This window comes from Coloeus monedula (assembly GCF_965178545.1).
Source record: "Coloeus monedula genome assembly, chromosome: 23".
Lineage (NCBI taxonomy): Eukaryota > Metazoa > Chordata > Aves > Passeriformes > Corvidae > Coloeus > Coloeus monedula.
In genome coordinates, this window is record NC_138803.1 from 2,407,557 (window position 1) to 2,429,245 (window position 21,689).

Here is a 21,689-nt window from a genome sequence, read left to right on the forward strand (position 1 = left end):
TCCTGTCTATTGAAAAAAAAAGTCACAAATAAAGGAACATAATCAGTGACAGAGAGAGATGGCAGCTGAGGCCCCAAGGCAGTTTTATAAATATTGCTGCTGTGCCTCTTACAGATACACTTGACCCTCAGCCATACTTTGGATCAGGCTGACTGTGGAGCAACAGGCTCCACGCCCTGTGGTGGATCTGTGAGCTGGAAAGTTCCTGGCTCAGGTACAGGGAAGTGAATATGCTCATATGGGGTTGACTTGTGAGCTGGAAAACTCCTGGCTCATGTACAAGGAAGTGAAAGTGCCTTGGAAAAATACTTTGAAAGGTGGTTTCAAAACCCAAAAATGCAGGATAACTAATGTACAGAAGATGATAACAGAACTAAAACAAAGACACCCATCTTCTCAATACTATTGACTAGCAGCCAACTACTTCACTCTCTAAATATTACCATCAGGATAAGCCAAATTTGAGCTGTCCCTGAGTGGCAGCTGGACTGCATACCAGTGACTCTCCCCTTGAACTAGGGCATCAATCAAAGTTTGAGATCCCTTACTTGAAATTAAGAGGTGCTTTCACACCCAAGACAGAGAGATTTCTTAGTTGCAACAGATCATCTGTAAGTGATTGATAACACGCTGAATTAATAATAAAGAAAAAATCTATGTAGCTGTTCAGTATTAACTATTATAAACTTTGTATAGATAATTCCATTAAACCTAAACCATTGTCAAAATCTGAGGTTAAGATTAGACCTAGCTGAATCTGGGCTTTGTAAGGAGGTTAGAAAGCAAGGGGATCCACTCTGAACCTCATTGCGAGGCTCTTCCTTACCCTTGCAAACCTTCCTTAGGGAGCTGGTCTCTCGTGCTTCCCTTTCTTCTTCTCCCTCCTCACCTTTGGCCAGCTGAAGAACATACGCTGGACCCCCAGCATGGTTTGGGTTGGAAGAGACCTGGGAGACCATTTTGTTCCACCCACCTGCCATGGGCAGGGACACCTTCCACTGTCCCAGGCTGCTCCAAGCCCCGTCCAACCTGGCCTTGGGCACTGCCAGGGATCCAGGGGCAGCCACAGCTTCTCTGGGCACCCTGTGCCAGGGCCTGCCCACCCTCACCGGGAGGAATTTCTTACTAATATCCAATCTAAATCTACCATCTTTCAGCTTAAAGCTGTTCCTCCTTGCCCAGTCAGTCCAGGTCCTTGTCCAAAGTCCCTCTTCACCTCTCTTTTAGGCCTCCTTCTCCTAACAGTTTTCTTGATCATCTCAGCTTTCTGCCTTTCAGATAAGTAGCTTAACAGGATAAGCATAGCAATGTTTTTACCACAAGTGAGCAAATATTTAAACTGTCGTTTTAAAGATAAGAATTAGAGGGAGGGGAAAATGACAGCTAAATGGGAAGGAAAACTTTAATTTAGTGCTTCAACAGTTCAAGTCCTTATGCTGCAGCTGTAGCAGAGGGATGGCCCTTGTATACCTGATCATGATAAACCCAAAAATCCTTCCACTAAGCTTTGAAATGAAAAGATAACTTCATCTGAAGGAAGCCAAAATCTGCATCTGCAAACATTGCTGTTTGTTTATAGCACCCTCTTGGCACAAAGTTTCTCTTATGGCACCAAGAATTTGCTGGTATGAAAAATTAGACATTAAAAGTGTATTTTAAAGTAATCTACAGTTAGTGAGAAAACAGCCAAGAATTTGACTTGCAGAATGGGATATGATTCGTGACTTTCTCAACAGCTTTTACTCAGGTTGAAGTTTACACCCATCTATTTGAGAACAGCACACTCAGTTAGTATTGGGCTGGTCAGACACTCAGTTGGGTGGCTTGGTCAGCCTTGCAGGTCTTCAGTCAGAGGAGAGAAAGAACTAAGGAAGAACTGAGCAGAAGAAGGCCAGCAAAGTTCCAGCTAACTTTCGCCTCAGTGCAGAATTAAACTTCTTTCTTAAAAAAAAAATAAAAAATAAAAAATTGCATCTCTATCAGGATATTGGCTGCTCTAGGAAGTGGCTTCTTCCACCCTTTGCTTCCCTAAAAAGCTCTTTGGCCCAGATGATTTTCTCCTGATGCAGAAACAGGAAAGTATTGGGTATCTTGCACAATTGCATGGCAAAGCTGTTGCCCCCTCAGCAAGGGGGGCCATCTCCTCTCCTCTCCTCTCCTCTCCTCTCCTCTCCTCTCCTCTCCTCTCCTCTCCTCTCCTCTCCTCTCCTCAGCTGTGAGGGAAGATGCAATTCCATCTTCACCTGCACCTGCAGCTGTCCTTGCCTCACACCCCAGCAGATCACAGGTGAGCCATGTCAGGAGAAAACCACTTTCCAGTAAGGCTTCTCCTCTATGCTGTAACTATATACCATGAACACCTAAAAAAGGATCGTATTCCACTGCTCCTTCAGGCCAGAAGCGATGTCATTGCCAGAATTTTCATACCACTAAACAAGCAAAAAAGAACAAAAGCCCTTTTATCCCTTTTGTTCTGTCCCACTTGTTCCATAAAACCTTTTTTCCACTCCAGCTCAACAGCTCTTTAAGTGGAAAAGTCTTATCTGCCACACACTTGTCATAAACTAGGTAGGATATGACGTGAGTTTCAAATACATCTGTATTTATTAAATTATACACTTTAAAGTGAAAAAACAACAGAAAAAAAATGTGTTGGTGAAGAAAATTATTCTCTGTCTTGACTGCTAGGTTCTTGAGCTGCCTGTATTTAATATCAATGTCTCTGTATTTCTAGGTCTTGATTGCAACAGCTCTGCTAATTGTGGATATCAGTAAGAGATTATCTGACTTTCACTGGGTCAGGTGCTCCACCTACACTTAGTCACAGATTTGGTTTGCGCTTTTTTTAATGTTTAGAAGGTTAGAATCCATCCCTCCAAGGTGTAATGGGCAAAAGAGTACATTTTAAGTGAAATTAAATCATGCTTCTCTCGATTTAAATACAAAAAGTTAGCTCCACAAGAATGTTAGCACCTGCAACTTCATAGAAATCCATCAAATATTTTTGTAAACATCAAGTTACAAAACACAGTACAACACCCTATGCAATCAATCAACATTTTCCTTTTTTACTACAAAATTTGTATCTCGTACACCTGAACTAATACTCAATCCAATCTGGACCCCAGATTGTGGTCCCAGGGCAGTGGTCACAGGCTGCCAGGGCTCAGGGAGCATTTGGACAATGCTCTCAGGCACTGGGTGGGATTGTTGGGGGTGTCCTGTGCAGGGCAGGAGTTGCACTTGATGATCCTTGTGGGCCCCTTCCAGCTCAGGAGATTCCGTGATTTTATGATTTCCTTCTCAAGCTGGCACTTGCTACCTAGCAAGAATAGAACCAATTCCATTTACAAGAAGCACAGCACTGTGTGAATCTTCTCTGTGAAATCCTGTATTCATAGAAACTGCTGCAGACAATAAAAATCTGCAGGCCCTGCTGCCCTACAGACAGTGCTGTGTTTTCTGCACAGGGTTTAGGGATGAAATCTGCAAACTAAGGACTGCAACACCTCTCTTGCCCCTGTTCCCTTTCCCTCAGTTTGGTGTGACAGCTCATTTCACCAGAAAAGGTGAACCATAGAAGCGGCCTCACACAAGAAAAGGCAGAAGAGAGAATAAGGGAAGAGGTGAAAAGCAGCCACACAGAGCAGCAGCTTTGCCTTCAACTGTGAAAGCTGACACCCACTTGAAAATCACATTTCCAGCCTTCAGAGTGAAAAGCACAGAATCTCCAGCAATAAATCACAGAATCACAGGTTGGTTTGGGTTGGAAGGCACCACAAACATCATGTCATTCCAGCCCCTGCCTTGGGCATGGACCCACTATCCCAGCACTAGCCCAGGGTGCTCCAAGCCCTGTCCAACCTGGCCCTTTGACACTTTCAGGGGTGGAGCAGCCACAGCTCTGGGCAACCTGTGCCAGGCCCTCACCACTCTTGTGGACAAGAATTTCTTCCCAATATCTGATCTAACCCTGCCTTCCCTCAGTGTGAAGCCATTCTCCCCTTGTCCCGTCACTCCAAACCTTTGTCCAAAGTCTCTCTACAACTTTCTTGTGAGCCCCTTCAGACACTGGAAGGGACTCTAAGGTCTCTCCAGAGTTTTCTCCAGACTGAACAGCCCCATCTCTCTCAGTCTGTCTCCAGAGCAGAGGGGTTCCAGACCTTGATGGTTCCAACAGGTCAACATCTTTCATGTGTTGGGGGCCCCAGAGCTGGATATAGAGCCCCAGGTGGGAAATGTGTTCTTCGTACCATCATCACTGCTTTGCGTAATTTGGGTTCTAGAGAGTGATTTGACAAACCCACAGGCTGCCCATGCAACAAGAACCAGATGGCCACCTGCAAGATCAGGCAGCAGGAAGCTTTTCACTGGTTTCCAACAGGAGCAGTGCAAGTCTGGGGGTGCGTTAATGGAATTTCTCCTCTGCAAAGCCAAGAAGCAAACATAAACCATACCCCACAGAGGAGGGAGCAAACTGAGGGGGGACAGCCCATCAGCCTCTTCCAGAGTTTCAACACTCAAGACAAACAGAGGGAGAAAAAAAAGTAAATTTGAACAGTGGCCAGAGGCAGTTTCATAAAATGCATATGGCCTGAGCCAAACCTCAGAAAGACTTTCAGTATTGATATTTATGGCTATTAGACCAAAGCCCAAGCTTAAGTGGTAGATTCTGCTTGCCAGATTGTGAGAATATAACTTAAATGAGCTACACAGGAAAGAGAAAATACCCAAGGAAATAGTGGAGGTTGCTGTTTGTTCAACCAGCTGTGCAGTAAACCAGCTTAGCACAGCCAGCCTGAAGGTGGCTCCGAAGTCACTTAAAAAAATAACAAAATCCTTATCCTGGAATGTAAAGACACCACCGTGGTTCCCATACAGAGCAGCAGAGATGGCCCAGCAGGATCCTGTACTGTCATTTCAGGCCAAATAAAGAGAGGTGCAGGATATGTTTATGGGGTTGGTTTGATGTATCCTTTCCATTATGTGACAGCCTGGGTAAGGATGCAGTGGGACCTGAGGTTAAAACAGGTGCTGAACATCAGTGCAACTCCTGAGTTGCTTTCATCACCAAATAAAAAAAATTTGCTTTCTCCATTGTGGTGGGAACAGGAGCTCACAGGTGGATTCCAGCCACACCTCAGGAGAGCAGTTGACAAGTGCTTGAGTTTAAACATGTGCTTAAATCCTCCCAACTGACTGCTAAAGGTCATGTGAATCTCAGAGATCTAACAAAGAAGGAAAATCCCCAGAAAACACTGCACTCCCCTTTTCACTCCTGAAGGACACCACATTCACATTTCACATGAGGGTCCACACCTGGTCCTGTGAGCTTGTCAGGCTCCAGATGGGAATTCAGAACGTTGGCCCCCTCCTGCCCCAAGGTGGCACAGCCGGGACAGCAGCTCCAGCCAGGGTGGCTGCACCCGTGAACCCTCGTGCCCAGAGCTGCTGGGGGATGCATTCAGCTCTGCCCCTGGACCACAGCAGCCAGGGCTCCTCAGGAAACAATCCCTCTCTGACAGACTTAATTTTTGAAAAAAACAGAGTCAATTCTATAACCTGAAAGAACACTCATGTAAACATTGAATCCTACAACAGCTTAGCAGCAAACTGGTATCAATGGAGCTACTAAAATAATTGAGCCAGAACAATGCAAGATCCTTTCCACTTTTATTTCAGCAGCCTAGTTTTCCACTTGGGAATATAAACCAAGTCTCCAGGTTGAAAGTTGTGTAGTGACATATCCAGGGACAAATGTGCTCACTGACTACCTATGTAAAGATGATAGAACAAAAGAAAGAGAAAACAAATAATCTTTTATCAGGCCTTTCCCTTTAGCATCATCTGATCACTTCAATTGTCCATACCATTACTTAGATATGGCTTTCCATGTAATATTTCAAAAGGACTCACTCCTTCTGTGACTCATGGAGTGATCCTTACTCACATGGTTGAGGTATCTACCTATTTGAGCTGAGTTTCCTGGCAAAAAAATTAATATTTTTTTTAAAGAATCTTGATTCATTCTTTCCAGCCTTTTACTAGCCTGTGGTCTCCAGGGAATGTGTAAATCCTATTTAAAGGGGAGGAACTTCGGTAATCCTTGGACAGTAAAAGATTTCCTTCTGAAATAAAATGGGGCCCATTGACTGAGGACAATCATTCAGGAATTCCAAGTCTAGGGACTATTTCCTTTAACAGTACTTTCATTGATACAGGGGGCTCAGGCTTTAAGAGGTTAATTGCTGATTGTGGCTACCGCTAGTATGGCAAAGCTTTGCAGCTGCTTGCTAAACAATGCATTGCTTGCTTAATATTTGCTATGCTGGCCTGGCAAAGGGGAAGCACGAATGGGAGGATAAGGGTAGGATGCCAGACCATTGATAAGAAGAAGAAACCATGACCAAGAAATCCTGCTTTTGGACCTTGGAACCGGCCTGAACCAGCTTTGGGGTTTGGGCTTGGACCAGGACCTCAGAGAGCATGCGCAAGGAAGCAAGGTGAAGAGTTCAAGCCTGAGGAAGAGCATTTACTTCATCCCAGAGACCCCGGCCCACGACCAATAGGCGTAATAAGATGCTGAGCTAATTATAACACAGAGCAGAGACAGATGATGAATATGTACAGGAGTGTTGTGTAACCTGGTGCACGTACAATTTGTAACCAGATTTATTTCAGGCTGAGTACCACAGTTGGCACGCGTGGTTTTTGGGGGTTACCCCCCCCCATGGGTCCGGCGCCGCAATAAACGTACCTACTTTACAACTTTTGAGCTGTAGAGTCCTTTCCGTGTATCATCATGACTTCCCTAGCATGATTGGTGTGGCAAGGGAAGGCTCCCACCATCCTGAAAAGGCATCCACTAAAACAGGTTGATATTTCTATTGTTTATGTTTTAGTAACTCAGAGAAATCTATCTGCCAGTGTTGCCTGGGAAGTATTCCTCTTTTCACATCACTTATGGGCAGCTTTCTTTGGATTTGGGTTATTTACACAACACATTTGGCATCTTTTTACTACTCTCTCTGAACTTAGTTGCATTTTTGGTCTTAGAGCATAACTCCTTCCATAGCATCAGGTCCGTCAGAGTTCTTGCTTGTAACTTCTTGAGAAGCACTTCCATCGTATTGGTGGTTGTGGGAACTTGTTGATTTGTAATTATCTGAATTGTCCATTTCCATTTATTTTATGAATTTTAAGGCTCTCAGTGATATCTCCTGGCCCCTACAGAGCAAGTAAGCTTTCTGAGCATACCCAGGAGTGTCCTGTCAGATTTGGGACAAACCCTGCCTTGCGCAGGGGAAGTGTGATGCTTTCTTCAGTGAAAATTCATAACAGAGCTGTTTGTCCTTGTACGACTGAGAATTCAAAAGGACACATACACAGGAGAACTGATTTCTCGTCTAGGATGGGCTTTCAGTGCAACAGTCAGCCTTCTTTGCCTCTGCTGCTGGAGTTTGAACTTATTATGGACAGAGTGGGAGCCTCAGACAAGCACTAAGGCTCCTCTTGCAGCCTGTACACTGCACACACAACCGTGGTGCTCTGCAGGTTTTTTCTCAGCCTTATGAAGCATCACCTCTTCCTTTCCCCAGAGTCCAAAGTGTCCACGTGCTTCTCGCACAGCACAGTGTGCCAGCACAGCAGCAGTCCAGAACTGCTACTGTCAAACATGCCTGTGCTATGCACATTCCTTATCACATTCTGTCTCTCTTGTTAGCCCGACTCTGAACTGAAAAGTTTTTGGTTACATCTCGCTCAGATAAACACGCCAAGACAAGAAGCTTGCTCACACCATGCCCCTTACACATGGAAACTTGCATTTGTACCACAAGTGGAGACCTCTTTCCCTATTGCATCGTATGAACTGCGTTCTCACTCTGCTGCTCTGCAATTTTCTGCTTGACTTCAGGTAAGATCATGCACTTTTTAATTTGCAGATACCGAAGCGTGAATGTGCTTTTGTACACAAATATGTGTCAGAACAGAAGCACTTGCTAGGTACGTCTTTGTTTCGGCAGCATTTTAACAACATGTGCCAGGAGAGAAGCACTTCCGGAATTAGTTCTTTAACCTCTAAGCCCTTCAAGAAACCACTGCAATCTGGGCAACGAGAAGAAAATGTGTTTGTTCTGGCATATTATTTCTGTGCGAGAGGTATATCCAGATCTTTGGTCATTATGAACAGAAAAGTCCATGATGACACTTACAGCTGAGGAGGAACACGCAGAGCACAGCAATCTGATGGCCCTTTGCAGGTTGTAAAGGAAATAGAACTGCCACTTGGCTGTGCTGCAAATACAAGTTTCCATGCGTAAGGGGCAAGCTCCAAGCAAGCTTGTTGTCCTGGCACAGTTATCTGTGTGAGATGCAGTTGGAAAACTTTTCCTTTTAGATTCAGACTACAAGACTGATAGAATGTGATGGTACATAGAGCTGAGAAGGAAAGTGCATGGCCCAGGAGTGTTTTGGCAGAAGCAGCGCACTGAAGCGCTTCAGTGCCAGCACCGTGCTCTGTGTGAGGAGTAGATGGACGTATGACACCTGGGGAGAACGAAAGTGCATGACCTTACATGAGGGGAAGAATGAACCCTCAAACCACCGTGGCCGAGTGTGCAGGGTACAGGCTGCAAGAGGAGCGTGACTGCCACTCAATTGCCTTTCAAATCCAAGTTATCAATGGCAGCAGGAGAAGTCAGTGGAAGTTACTGTGCTGGCACATTGTCCTGTCTGAGCCCTGCATAGAAACAATTCTGTTCAGCTTTAGACTCGAGATTCAGAGAACATTCTGGTGAGATGTAGCTGACAAGGAAAGTAAAGAGTGCACTGGGGAGTTTGATGTGGCTTACCTGCAGCAAGGGGAAGGTGCAGCCCAGCACTGGCTTTTTCTTCTAGAGCCTTTTTTATGGGAGCAGCTGCTGGATGTTTGAAAGAGACCTGTGACAATGGAAAAACATGATGGCACATATGAGTGAGAAGGAAGGCACATAGCCCCAGGATGCCATGAGCAGTTTAAAGGCTGCCAGAAGAAGGGGGTAATTTAGGAAGCGTTTCTGTCCTGCCACTTACTTCTCTGTAAGGTATAGTTGCAACACTGAAGGTGTGTGAATATGATTGCATTGAGAATATCACAGGGAAGAGAGAAGGTCATCGAATGCTTTCTGTCCTGGCACATCTCTCAGTCCAAACTGCAGCTGGAAATGCTTCTCTTTAGCGATGGATTCTGCCACACTGAGAGAATGTGATGCTATATATAATGGAGAAAGAAGGTGTGAATCACTGGTGTGTCCAGTCTAGCTTATAGACTGCAAGGGGGAGATGAATGTAAACACTGGCTTCTTTTTCTAGGACTGTTTTGTACGAGAGCAGTTGCAGGACGTTTTGAAGGGGTTTGAGATCTACAAGAGTGACAGAGTAGACAGTACCTAGAGCTTGAGGGAAAGTTGCCTATCTCCAGGGAGTTTGATGCAATTCAAAGGGTGTGAGTTACATGTTGAGCGTGTCCCACAGAAAAGGCTGTGCTGGAACTCACTTTTCTTTTGCAGCCGATAAACTGCACAGCCAACAATTAAACCATTCTCCTTCCTTCCCAGCTGTATGCACCATCACATTCTGTCAGTCTCCAAGAGCCGGGATCCGCCACAGAGCTCTTCCCTGAGCTGTTCCCTCACGAATGAGGCCGGAGAAGCGCTTGGCTTCTTCCTGGGCACTGTCAGCGCTCATCGAAACAACCACACGATAGCGCTGCCGACTTGCAAAAGAAGGAAACGCTCCGAGCCCAGCTCGAAACCACCCCCAAGGGCAGAACCGAGCTGGAAACGTCCCTGCTCCCCAGTCAATGGCGTCAGGACAAAAAGATTTTGCTGATCTTCCTCTTCCAGGTACAAACTCTTATTTGCACCACACTCAAACGGCAACAAGAACTCCTTGGTGCTAGTAAATGGTTTCAACTCTCACAGAATCCTGTTTCAAACTTGAAAACATTTGGCAAAAATGGAGCTCACAAAAATGCTGGCTGGCTGAGAAAGCTGTTGCTGGTGACAACTTCACCTGCTCCCATTGAGCTGCACCCAATGAAGAGAGGAACTATGAGCCCATCTCAAAAGAAATAGGCTTCACTCCTCCAAAATAGAAAATCTGGGAATTGATCCCATTCAAAGGTGCCAGAAAACTGCTCCTGGGCATTACTTACTCTGGGTACTACATCAGCTGCACACCCAGACTGAGTATAGCTGCTTACCTCGTCCAAAATAACTGTACTGCCAAGAATTTCAGGAGACCGCCTCTGAGAAGCAGAAACCACGTGCCAAATTGACCCTTTCAGGAGACCACCTTCAAAAGATAGATACCAACTCTAACTGTACAAATGGAGGGAGTGCTTCCACACCAAACATGCCAGGACAGAAAGTTGCCGCCGCCCTTGACCTCCACTAGGCAGCTTCTCAGCTGCACCTGAAACCCTCGGGCTATGTCCTTTCCTTTCCATGGAAAAGCATTGCCATCATCATTCAGGAATTTACCAACCAAAACCTGGATACCACTCCAGTATCAGATACATCCAGCAATTGCTCCTACACAGAAGGTGCCTCATCAGAAAAGCCTTGCTGGAGTTTACCCTCCCATGGTACCTTAACACCTGCTCCACCAGCACTGGCACGATGTCCTTTGCTTCCCAACGAAAGGCACTCCGAGTCACTTGGTTTTGCCTTGCTCCCAGTACCATTGCCCTGTTTTTCCCAACGTACCCTTGTTTTGCCTTCCCTTGCCTACATCTCCCTTGTCCTGCCTACACTCCTTGCCTTGCCTTGCTTTGCCTTCCATGCAAGTGTAGGCAATTCTGGGCAAGGCAAGGCAGAGGTAGGGAAGGCAAGCCCCATGAGGGGAAAGCAACGGGAGTGTTTGGCAAGAGAAGGCCCCAAAATGGTAGGCAAGGCTGGGTATAGGAAGGTAAGTCCAGTGATGGGTGGGCCAGGCAGGGACAGGGAGAGCTAGGCAAGGCAAGGCCAGGCAAGAAAGGGAAAGCAAGGCAAGGTAGGGAATGGGTATAGGAGGCAATGCAAGGCAAGGGAAGGGTAGGAAAGACAAGGGAAGTCAAAGGGAAGGGAGGCAAGGCATGGCCAAGCCTGGGAAGTAAGGAGGAGGCAGGTCAAGGCAGGGGATGTGTATGAAAGGCAACGCAAGGGAAGGGAGGGCTAGGCAAGTTAAGGGATGGGTTAGAAAGGCAAGGCAAGGCAAAGCCAGGAGAACAGGGGCATCGAGGTGGAGCAAGGGATGGGTGAGCAAGGCAATGCAAGGGAATGAAGGGGCAGGAGGGGCCAGGGAAGGACACAGAGGAGTCAGTAAGGCAATGCAAGGCTGGGGTTGGACAGGTGAGGCAAGGCAAGGGCTGTGCAAGATGATGCAACACAAGACATGGGCAGGCAGGGCAGAGAAAGGGAAGGTACTGGAGTGGTAGGCAGTGAAAGGCAAAGCATGGCAAGGGAGTGGTAGCCAGTTCAAGGCAGGGCAAGGAAAGGGATGGAAAGAAAAGGGAGCGGTATGCAAGGAAGGCAGGCCAAAGGAAGGGCAGGACAGGTAAGGCATGGCCAGAAAAGAAAGACAAAGGGAAGTCAAGGTGAGGGATGGGTATGCAACACCATTCAAGGCAAGGGAGGGGTGGGAAGAGAAAGGCAAGGTGGGGAAGGAGCTGCTAAGGCAAGGCAAGGTTGGGGTATGCAAGGCAAGGTAGGTGTAGGCAAGGCAAATGAAGGAAATTAAGGGAAAGGCTGGGCAAAGCAATGACACAGCAGGGAGAGGGGTAAGACGAGGCAAGAGAGGGATAGGAAGGGCAAGGCAGGTGGAAGGAGAGGAACACAAGGTGAGGGAAGACCTGGGAAGAGAGGGCCAGGCAGTTACAGGCAGGATGGGGATGAATGGCAATGCAAAGCATGACACGGGTAGGCAAGGAGGGACACGGCGAGGGATGGGGAGGAATGGCAAGGAAAAGCAAGGTTTGGTAGGAATGGCAAGGCAAGGCAGTCAAGTGGTAGGCAAGAGAAGGCCCAAAGTTATAGGCAAGGCAGGGCAGTGAAAGGCAAGTCCAGTGATGGTTAGGAAAGACAAGTCAATGGCAGGGCAGTAAAGGCAAGGCAAGGACAGGGAAGAAGGGTGGGGGATGCACAGTAAGGAAATGGAAGGAAAAGGAAAAGTAGGCAGGGCAAGGTCTGGGGTGTGTTTGCAAGGCAAGACAAGGTTGAGGCAAGGGAAGGCAAGTCAAATGAGAGGCTTGCACAGCAAATTAAGGAGATTATAAAAAGAGTAGGAAAGTTCAGGTGGCTGATGGGTGAGCAAGGCAATGCAAGGCAACGGAGTGGTAGGAAGGGCAAGGGAAGGACATGTGAGTGTAGGTAAGGCAGTGCTAGATTGGGGTGGGCAAGGCAAGGCAAGTCACAGAAGGAGCAAGCAAGGCAAGGCAGGGCCAGGAAATGAGAGGTAGGGAAGTCAAGGTGGGGGATGGGTGAAGAAGCCAATGGAGTGGCAGGAAGAGCAAGGGAAGGACCCCGAGGGTTCAGTAAGGGAACGTGAGTCTGGGGTAGGCGAGGCTAAGCAAACCTAAGGAGGGGCAGGCAAGGCAAGGCCAGGGAAGAAAAGGGTAGGTAGATCAAGGTGGGGGATTGGTATGCAGAGCAATACAAGGTATTTGCCTTTCCTTGGCTTGCCCTTTTTGCCTGTTCCTTGCCTGACTTTGCCTTCCATGCCCATCCATTCCCTTGCCTTGCCTGGCCTTGCCTTCTCAAAACTTGCATTGCCTTACTGACCCATCTGTATCTCTTCCGTGCCCTTCCTTCCCCTCCATTGCCTTGCATGCCTGGCTAACCCATCCCCACCTTGACTTCCAGAATGCTTTTTGGCCTATGACTCTCATTGTCTTGCCTACCCGTCCCTTGCCTTTCCTTGTCTTTCCTGCTCAACCTTGCATTTCCTTGGCATTCCTGATAATCCCTTGCCTTTCCTTCCATACCCCAACCTTCCATTGCCTTTCCCTGGCTTCCACATCATTCCTTTGTACCTCCTACCACTGCATTGCCTGGAATTGCCTTGCTCACCCATCCCCACAATGACTCCCTCACCCCCTTTTTGCAGGTTTTGAGTTGCACTGTCATTGCTTTATCTATCCCTCCCTTGCCTTGCCATTCCTACCCAGCCTTGAATTTCCACGTCATTTCTGACCATCACTTCCTCTGCCTTTCATACCCCTAAACATCTTTTTCTTTCCCTTCCTTCACTTAATTGCCTTGCATTGATTTGCTCAGCCATCCCCCACCTTGCCTTCCTGACCCCATTTTTTCCGGTTCTGCCTTGTTGCCTGCTCCTCCCATTTCCTTCATTTAGCCCCAGGGATTCAGGAGTAGATTGCATGTGACCCACAAGAGGTCAAGGTGAGCCAGACCTGTCTGTCCTGGCAGCTTTTCTCTGGGAGCAATACTGCAATGGAACTCTCACTTGCCTTGCTTTGCCCTGCTGAGCCTCCCTTGCCTTGAATTACCTGCGTGCCCATGCCCCACCCTTGACCTGCCCACTGCTTTCCTCCAGGGCCTTGCCTTGCCAGGCCTACACCTCCTTGGCATCTCCTTGCCATTCCTACACAACCTTGCATTGCCCATTCATTCCTGACTGTTGCTTCCTTTGCCTTCCTGACCCATCCCTGTCCTTCCTGGCCCTTCCAACCACTGCATTACCTTGCATTGACTTGCTCACCCATCTCCCAACGTGAACTCCCTGCCCATTTGTCCAGATCCAGCCTTGCCTTTCCTTCTCCTTCTGGGACTCTCATTGCCTTGCCTTTCAAAGCCACCACTTGCCTTGCCTTGCCCTTGAACCCCTCCCTTGCCTGGCATGACCTTACTCTCCCCTCCCCACCTGGATTGAATACCCTTTTCCTCCTGCCATTTCCGAGCCTTGCCTTGCTGTGCCTGCTTCTCCTGAGACTCTCAAAGCCTTCACAGACCTGCCGTGTTTCAGGAGCAGATGAGAGGCAGCCCAGGGGAGGTCACATCCTGCCAGACCCATCTGTCCTGGCAGTTTTTCTGGGACCAATCTTTGCGTGGATTGAATTTTGGACAGGCAATCCACATTTTGCCATGGCTCTGGGACCAGAATGACGGTTCTTTCCCATAGGAAGGAAAGCACAAAGTTTTAGGTGCAGATTAGAGGCAGCCCATGTGAAATCAAGGCTGGCCAGACCAGTCTGTCCTGGCCACTTTTGTCTGAAAGCAATCCTTGGCTGTACTGAATTTCAAATGTGCAATCCGAATTTTGGCCATGCCACCTGCAGCAAGGCCCTTGGAAAACCATTGAGCAAGGAATCCATGGGGGAGAACTGGCTGTCCTAAAGATCATTTTTTCAAATAACGACCAAGCCACCAAAAGTCCAGACCTTTTAAAATGTGCAACACTGGCGTGGTTGGAACTCACAGGACTTTGTCAAGCACACTCCCACTTCCAGGCGAGGCAGCAATGGGATGAGGAAAACAAGGCAGTGGGTGCTGTGACAAGAAGGCTCCAGACATAGGAAGATACTGCCCATGCCCTGAGAAGTCTTGGCTGTGGAAACAGACCTGGTGGGGCATATGGAGAAATTGGAAGAAGGGATTGAAGAGAGCCATCAGAAGCTCAGAAAGGAGCTTAGGGAGGACATTTTCCATGCCTCACCAGTGCAGACCAGGGTCTCTGCTATTGGGCAACTTGAGGAAACTTTCGAGGGACAAGGTGGATCAAGTCAGGCTGCAGAGCTGGAAGCTGTCCAGCTGTCTTTGGATATTGCTGAGCAAGAGAAGTGGCCAACACTGCCTCTGCACTGGCTCGTGGGTGGTAGCAAACACTCTGGGGGAATGGCTGGCACGATGGAAAAAGGCCAATTGGCAGCACAGAGAGAAACCCATCTGGGTTGCCAAAGTGTGGCAAGACATCACTGCCCGGGTAGAGAAGCTGACCATGAAAGTCCATCAGGTGCCTAAGAGCTGGGCTAATGAGCAGCATCACAACAATGAACAGGTTGGTCAGGCTGCCAAAATTGAAGTGTCACAGGTAGATCTGGCCTGGAAACGCAAGGGAGAGTTATTTGTAGCTTGGTGCACCCATGATGCCTCAGGCCACCAGGGAAGAGACACAACAAAATGGGCTTAGCCATGGACACTCTTACAGGAGAAAGTTTCACGAAGGATGTCTGGACTTCAGGCGTCTCTCTTTAAAGCTGTTTATTGCATAGGTGAAGTTACAGCAGCTCAGGGAGTGGGTATCCAGAGCCAGCCCTACAGCTGCCAGCTCCAGCTGTGGGCATACCTGAAGCCACTTTCTGTTCAAGTTACAAAGCATTTTATACTTTTTTTGGCAGAGTATCTTAACACATAACAACCAATAAGCACCACACACAATACCTTTACATTTGCCTATAGCCTATCATGGCTACTACCATCACCATATTATAGTCATTATCATCCAATCACAAGAGTAAGTAAGTTACAATTTAAGCTTACAATGGAAAATTCTCAGACCTCTCTTTTTCTTCCTACATCAACATTTCTTGTTTGCCTGCCATATCTCTCTTTTTGGTAAAGACGTTTTCTATTTACTTACGCTCTTCTTGAGACTTATTTACTTGGTGTAAAACATGTCTTTGTAGTCACATACCTTTGTCCTATTCCTAAAAATCTCCTTCCAACTCATCTCCAACCTTTGCCTTCTCAGTTACTCAGCGATCACTGTTTCAGCAAAACATCTTTTACTCTATACCAAAACTTGCTTTCATTTCTATCTCATCCCCAGTTTCCACATTCAGAGATCCTTCTGCCAAGCCTACATACCTGTGAAACTTTCTTACCAAACTTTCATCCTCCCCAACACACTCTATCCTGGGTAATCCATGACTGTGAAATATGTGCTGCGATCAAGAAGGTCAAGTGGGTAAAGCCCCTGTGGTCTGGGGGGCGTTGGTCTAAATATCAGCATGGGGAGGCCTGGCAGATCGATTGCATGACACAATCATTACGTGCTGACAAGGGTAGAAGGCACCAGTGGATGGCTGGAGACCTACCCTGTGCCTCCCACCACTGCCTGGGACACCATCCTGGGCCTTGAGAAACACGTCCTGTGGCAACGTGGCAGCGCTGAAAGAATTGAGTTGGACACTGAACTCATTTCAAGAACAGCCTTAAAACCACCAGTGTTTCACCAGGAAAAGGTGTGTATTGAGTGGCAAAGCAAAGGATGGTCAGGAATGGCGTGGGTAGGACAGGCACGGCAAGGCAAAGCGAGGCCAGGGAAGGAATCAGTGGGCAAGTCAAGGTGGGGAATGGGCACGGAAAGCAGTGTCAGGCAAGGAAGGGTAGCAGAGCAACGCAAGGCAAGGGGTGGGATTTCAAGGCAAGGCAACTGCAAGGTAGGTAAGGAAATGAGTCATAGGAGGAGCAGGCAAGACAACACAAGGCCAGGAAAAAAGGCATAGGGAAGTGAAGGTGGGTGATGGGTGAGCAAGGCAATGCAAGGCAATGGAGTGGTAGAAAGGGCGAGGGAAGGACACGGGGTGGTCAGTAAAGTAATGCAAGGTTTGGGTATGAAAGGCAAGGCAAAGCAAAGGAGGGGCAGAAAAGGCAAAGCAAGGCCAGGGAAAAAAGTTGTAGGCAGATCAAGCCAGGGGATGAAAGGCAAGGCCAAAAAAGGCAAAAGAGGGGCAGCAGGGCAAGGCAAGAAAAGAGTTGGCTTTGCAAGGAAAGGCAAGTGAAAGGTAGGGAAGGGAAGTAATAATTGGAGGAGCAAGGCAAGGCCAGGCCAGGATGGAGAGGCAGGGAACTGAATGGGGGTGATGGGAGGAAGGCAGTGCAAAGCAATGGAGGTGTAGGATGGGCAGTGGAAGGACACAGAGGGCTCAGCAGGGCAGGAGAGGGATGGTCAGGAATGAGAAGGAGCTGTTACAGTGCGAATGCAAAAGCCAAACTGTTGAGCTTTTTGTCCTGCTACCTTTAGTGTCTGAGCAGTCAGGAGCTGTGTTCAGTTTTGGATCCTGTGAGACTGAAGGATTGTGATGGTACCTAGAGCTGAGAAGGCAAGTGCAGATAGCAGGGGGAGTGGTGCAGTTCCGTGGGTGCAGCTGCAGTTGCAGGCAGCAAGATCTTTCTCAGCTGGCACTTTGTGAGCTCTGTTTTTGCCAAATGTTTTCAAGTTCATAGCCTCACTCTGCAAGAATTAAAAAATCTATTAGCAGAAATAAGTTTGTGTTGCCATTTGAATGTGCTGCAAAGAAGAGGAAGATCAGCAAAATCTTTTTGTCCTGACGCCATTGACTGGGGAGCAGGGACATTTCCAGCTCGGTTCTGCCCTTGGGGGTGGTTTCGAGCTGGGCTCGGAGCGTTTCCTTCTTTTGCAAGTCGGCAGCGCTATCGTGTGGTTGTTTCGATGAGCGCTGACAGTGCCCAGGAAAAAGCCAAGCGCTTCTCCGGCCTCATTCGTGAGGGAACAGCTCAGGGAAGAGCTCTGTGGTGGATCCTGGCTCTTGGAGACTGACAGAATGTGATGGTGCATACAGCTGGGAAGGAAGGGGAATGGTTTAATTGTTGGCTGTGCAGTTTATCGGCTGCAAAAGAAAAGTGAGTTCCAGCACAGCCCCTTTCTTTTAGAATTTTTTCTGTGGGACTGATGCCATGAAGATTTTTTGCCTTTTCTCTTATACCCCTGTTATACCTTTTTTACAACTTCTGTACTCTCAGTGCTTTTTGCCTGCATTCTTGGACTTGTTTGTCAAGCTGAGAGACTCAACATTTTAGAAGCTTTGTAGCTGGGGATCAGTGTGCCCCAGAGCCCAAGGTCCTCTCCAGAACACATTCTGTAAACCAAGATAGAACCATCCAGGGGAAGGCTCCTTGGGGAGGGGGGCTCACTTGAGCCTCTCATTGGGGAATCTTTGATAGATCTGCTAATTAGTAAAACCTATAATGATATACCCAATGTTGGGAGGGGGGAGACACAGAGACAGACTCGGCGGGATGCATCTCGATGCGTATGACCTGGATGTGTACACCTAAGGATCCTTAAAATAAATACCAAGCTAAAATCCCTTTTCCCCTTCTAACCGTGTATGCCTCTTGATTTTAAGACCAGGAAAAGGCATCAGGACCAGCTGCTGGACGTTCTTAGGTTTGTAACTGGGCTCTGTGAGACTGAAGGTTCAGAGGGTACACGGAGCTGAGCACACAGACCTGTGTGTGCCACAGTTTGTAAGGTGCAAGGGGAAACTGAAGGCCAGTGTTTACTTTTTTCCCCTAAGACTTTTGGTATGGGAATTGCTGGACATGGTAAGTTTCAAAGTTGGGCTCTGCTAGAGTGAAAGAATGTGTACATTTAGTTTGAAAGGAAAGCTCCAGTTTGCATGGTGCTGTTGATATCCTTCAACGTGAATGTGAAACCCTGAAATAAAAAGCACAACACCAATGTGAGACATGCAGTTTAAGACTGCAGAGGGAAAGTGATGCCCAGCACTGACTCCTTTGTTCTAGGAACTTTTTTTTTAAGCAGTGGATCTTGAAGGTCTCTGTGTGAGACTGAAAGGAGAGGATTCAACATGCAGCTTAGAAGAAACTTCAGCTTCCTTTTGAAACCGCCAATTCTCACCGCAGCCAAGGGACAATACAAACTCCTGTGCCAGGAAAGAAACAGATGCTGCATTACCCCTTGTTCTCCTTGCAGCTTTTCAACTACACAAAGCAGTATCAGTCCACGCACCACCTTTCTGAGCTCTTTGTACAGTTACACTTGAAGCCCAGGGACAAAATTGCAACAGTCCAGCAAAAACTTTTTCACAAACAGAGTCAGCTACGAACTCTCTTGGTTGGCTCACCGTGTAACTCACACCCACCAAACTGCTTCATACTCGCTGGAGATGTGCACTTCCCCTAAAGATCTCTGTACCATCCTAGCCTTTCATTCTCACAGACACTAAACACCTTCAAAACACCCAGCAACTGTTCCCATACAAAAAGTCCTAGAACAAAAAGCCAGTACTGGTCTTTACCTTCCCCTTGCAGCCTATAAACCAGACCAAACACACTGGTGATTCACACTTTCCTTCTCAACTCGATAAAGCTTCGCTTTTTCTCAGTGTCACAGAGTCCTTCGCTAAACCAGAGTGTTTCCAGCTGCAGTTGGGACTGAGAGATGTGCCAGGACAGAAAGCATTCGATGACCTTCCCTCTTCCCTGTGGAAGCTGGTATTCACAGGGCAATCACTTTCACACATGGTGTCACAGAGTTCAACCAGCTACATCTCAGAGAAGTTAAGTGTCAGGACAGATGGAGTTCCTGGGTTATCTCCTCCTCCTAGCAGCTGTTAAACTGCCCACAACACATTTTGGCTTTGCATCTTCCTTCTCACATATAGGCACCACCACATTTTTCCACTCTTGCAGCTCCCTTTCAAACATCCAGCAGCTGCTCCCATAAAAAAGGCTCTAGAAGAAAAAGCCAGTGCTGGGCTGCACCTTCCCCTTGCTGCAGGTAAGCCACATCAAACTCCCCAGTGCACTCTGTACTTTCCTTGTCAGCTACATCTCACCAGAATGTTCTCTGAATCTCAGAGTCTAAAGCTGAATTGTTTCTATGCAGGGCTCAGACAGGACAATGTGCCAGCACAGGTAACTTCCACTGACTTCTCCTGCTGCCATTGATAACTTGGATTTGAAAGGCAATTGAGTGGCAGTCACGCTCCTCTTGCAGCCTGTACCCTGCACACTCAGCCACGATGCTCTGCAGGCTCATTCTCAGCCTCATGTAGCATCACACCCTTTCGTTCTCTCAGACCCAAAATGTTCATGTGTTTCTCACACAGAACACTGTGCCACCACTGAAGCAGTCCAGAGCACTGCCTCAGTCAAAACCCAGCAGCGCCATGCACTTTCCTTCTCAGCTCTAAGTACCATCACATTCCATCCCTCTCGTAGCCTAAAAAACTTCCCAGCTACCTCTCGCACACACAACTGTGCCAGGACAAGAGGCTTGCTGGGACCTTGCCCCTTACATGTGGAAACTTGCATTTGCACCACAATCAAGCAACAGTCTTCTTTCCTTTACCACCTGTACATTACTTTCCCATTACGGTGCTTTGCACACTCCTCAGCTGTGAGCATCATCACACACCTTACATCCACGACCAAAGATCCTGATGTATCTTTGCAGAGAAAAATGTGCCAGGACCATCGGCTGTGTGCAGTTTCCAGACTTCAAGAAGGCCGTGAATGCCACTGGAATGCAGCCTGAGTGCAAGCTAGCAATTGTAATGGGGGAAGTCAGAGAAGGCTTTCTGTGCTGGCACATTTTCCTCTACGAGCTGTAACTGGGAGCTCTGGTTCCTTCAGACTGTGCGAGATTGAACGTGACGTGATCGCCGAGGAGAAAACTACAGAACAGCAGCGTGTTTGGTGTGGTTTATAAGCTGCAAGGGAAACGTCCAGGCCAGCCCTGGGATTTTGTTCTTAGTCCGTTCTTATGGCAGCAGCTCCTGGATTCTCAAGTTCTACAGTTCGGCTCAGCAGAGTGGGAAATGTGAGAGCACATGTGGCTGAGAAGGAAGGTGCACAGCCCCGTGTCCCTTGCGTGCTGTTGAAACGCTGCTGTGACAAAGACACACCTAGCACCTGCTTCTGGTCTGGCACATCTTTGTGTACAGGCTACATGGGCACTTTGGTCTCCGCCAAATTGGAAGTGCGTGACCTTACCCTATGGCTGGGCAGGAAACTGCAGAGCAGCAGTGTGACTCTGCTGCAAGAGAAAAGAGGACTGCCCTTGATTGCTGCAGCAGGGCATCTCACCCCCACAAAGTTTCTCTGCTGTTTGCTAAGCAGGTGACCCAAGCAGGACGAGCTGTCCTGCAGTGAGTTATTCTGGAGCCGTGGGGTAACACTGCGCTGGCACCTCCCAGCTGCCAACAAACCTCTCACTGTTAAAGTGAGACCTGGCCGAGGGAGCTGGGTTTGTGAGTGACCCTCACTTTACAGCTGTAAAAGCCACACCAAACTTCCACAGAGCAGAAATCTTCTACACCTTTTCCTGGGCATGTGTGGAGTTTCTCCCGTGAGAGGGGACGCTGCTCCACGGTTACTCCACAGGGATGAAGTGATCTGTGCACGTTATCGTTGTTTTGGTGGGAAATCACTTTCAGCTCCTAATCAATGCTATTCCTTTTGCCAGCTGTAGTGCAGGTACCTTGCTATAGCGCACTGTTTATGTTATGGTGTAACCTATCTGTGGTTCTTCAGTTTTATCCTGTGTAGTAATTCCCATTGAGATCTTTCATCTTTTATCTTTGTCCATTTAATAAATTATTCATTTTTATAAATCTGATTTGCCATCATTAGAACAGATGTGGATCAGCTTAACTGTTGCCAAAATTTGAGGCTAAGGCAGAGCTTGTCTGAAGCTTTCACTCTTCCTGTGACAGCACCCCCAAACTGTGGCTGGGTGGCTCATAAAGCCCCCGAACCCCAACTTGGGGGGGAGGTCACTGACATGAGTCCCCCCAGGACTGGAGCAGCCGAACTCGATGATCCTCGTGGATCCCTCCCACCTCAGGATATTCCGTGATTCCAGTGAATCACAAGTGCTTGGGCACTCCTGGGCACTCCGTGCTTGGGAGACAACGCTGCCTGGGGTTCGCCTTTATT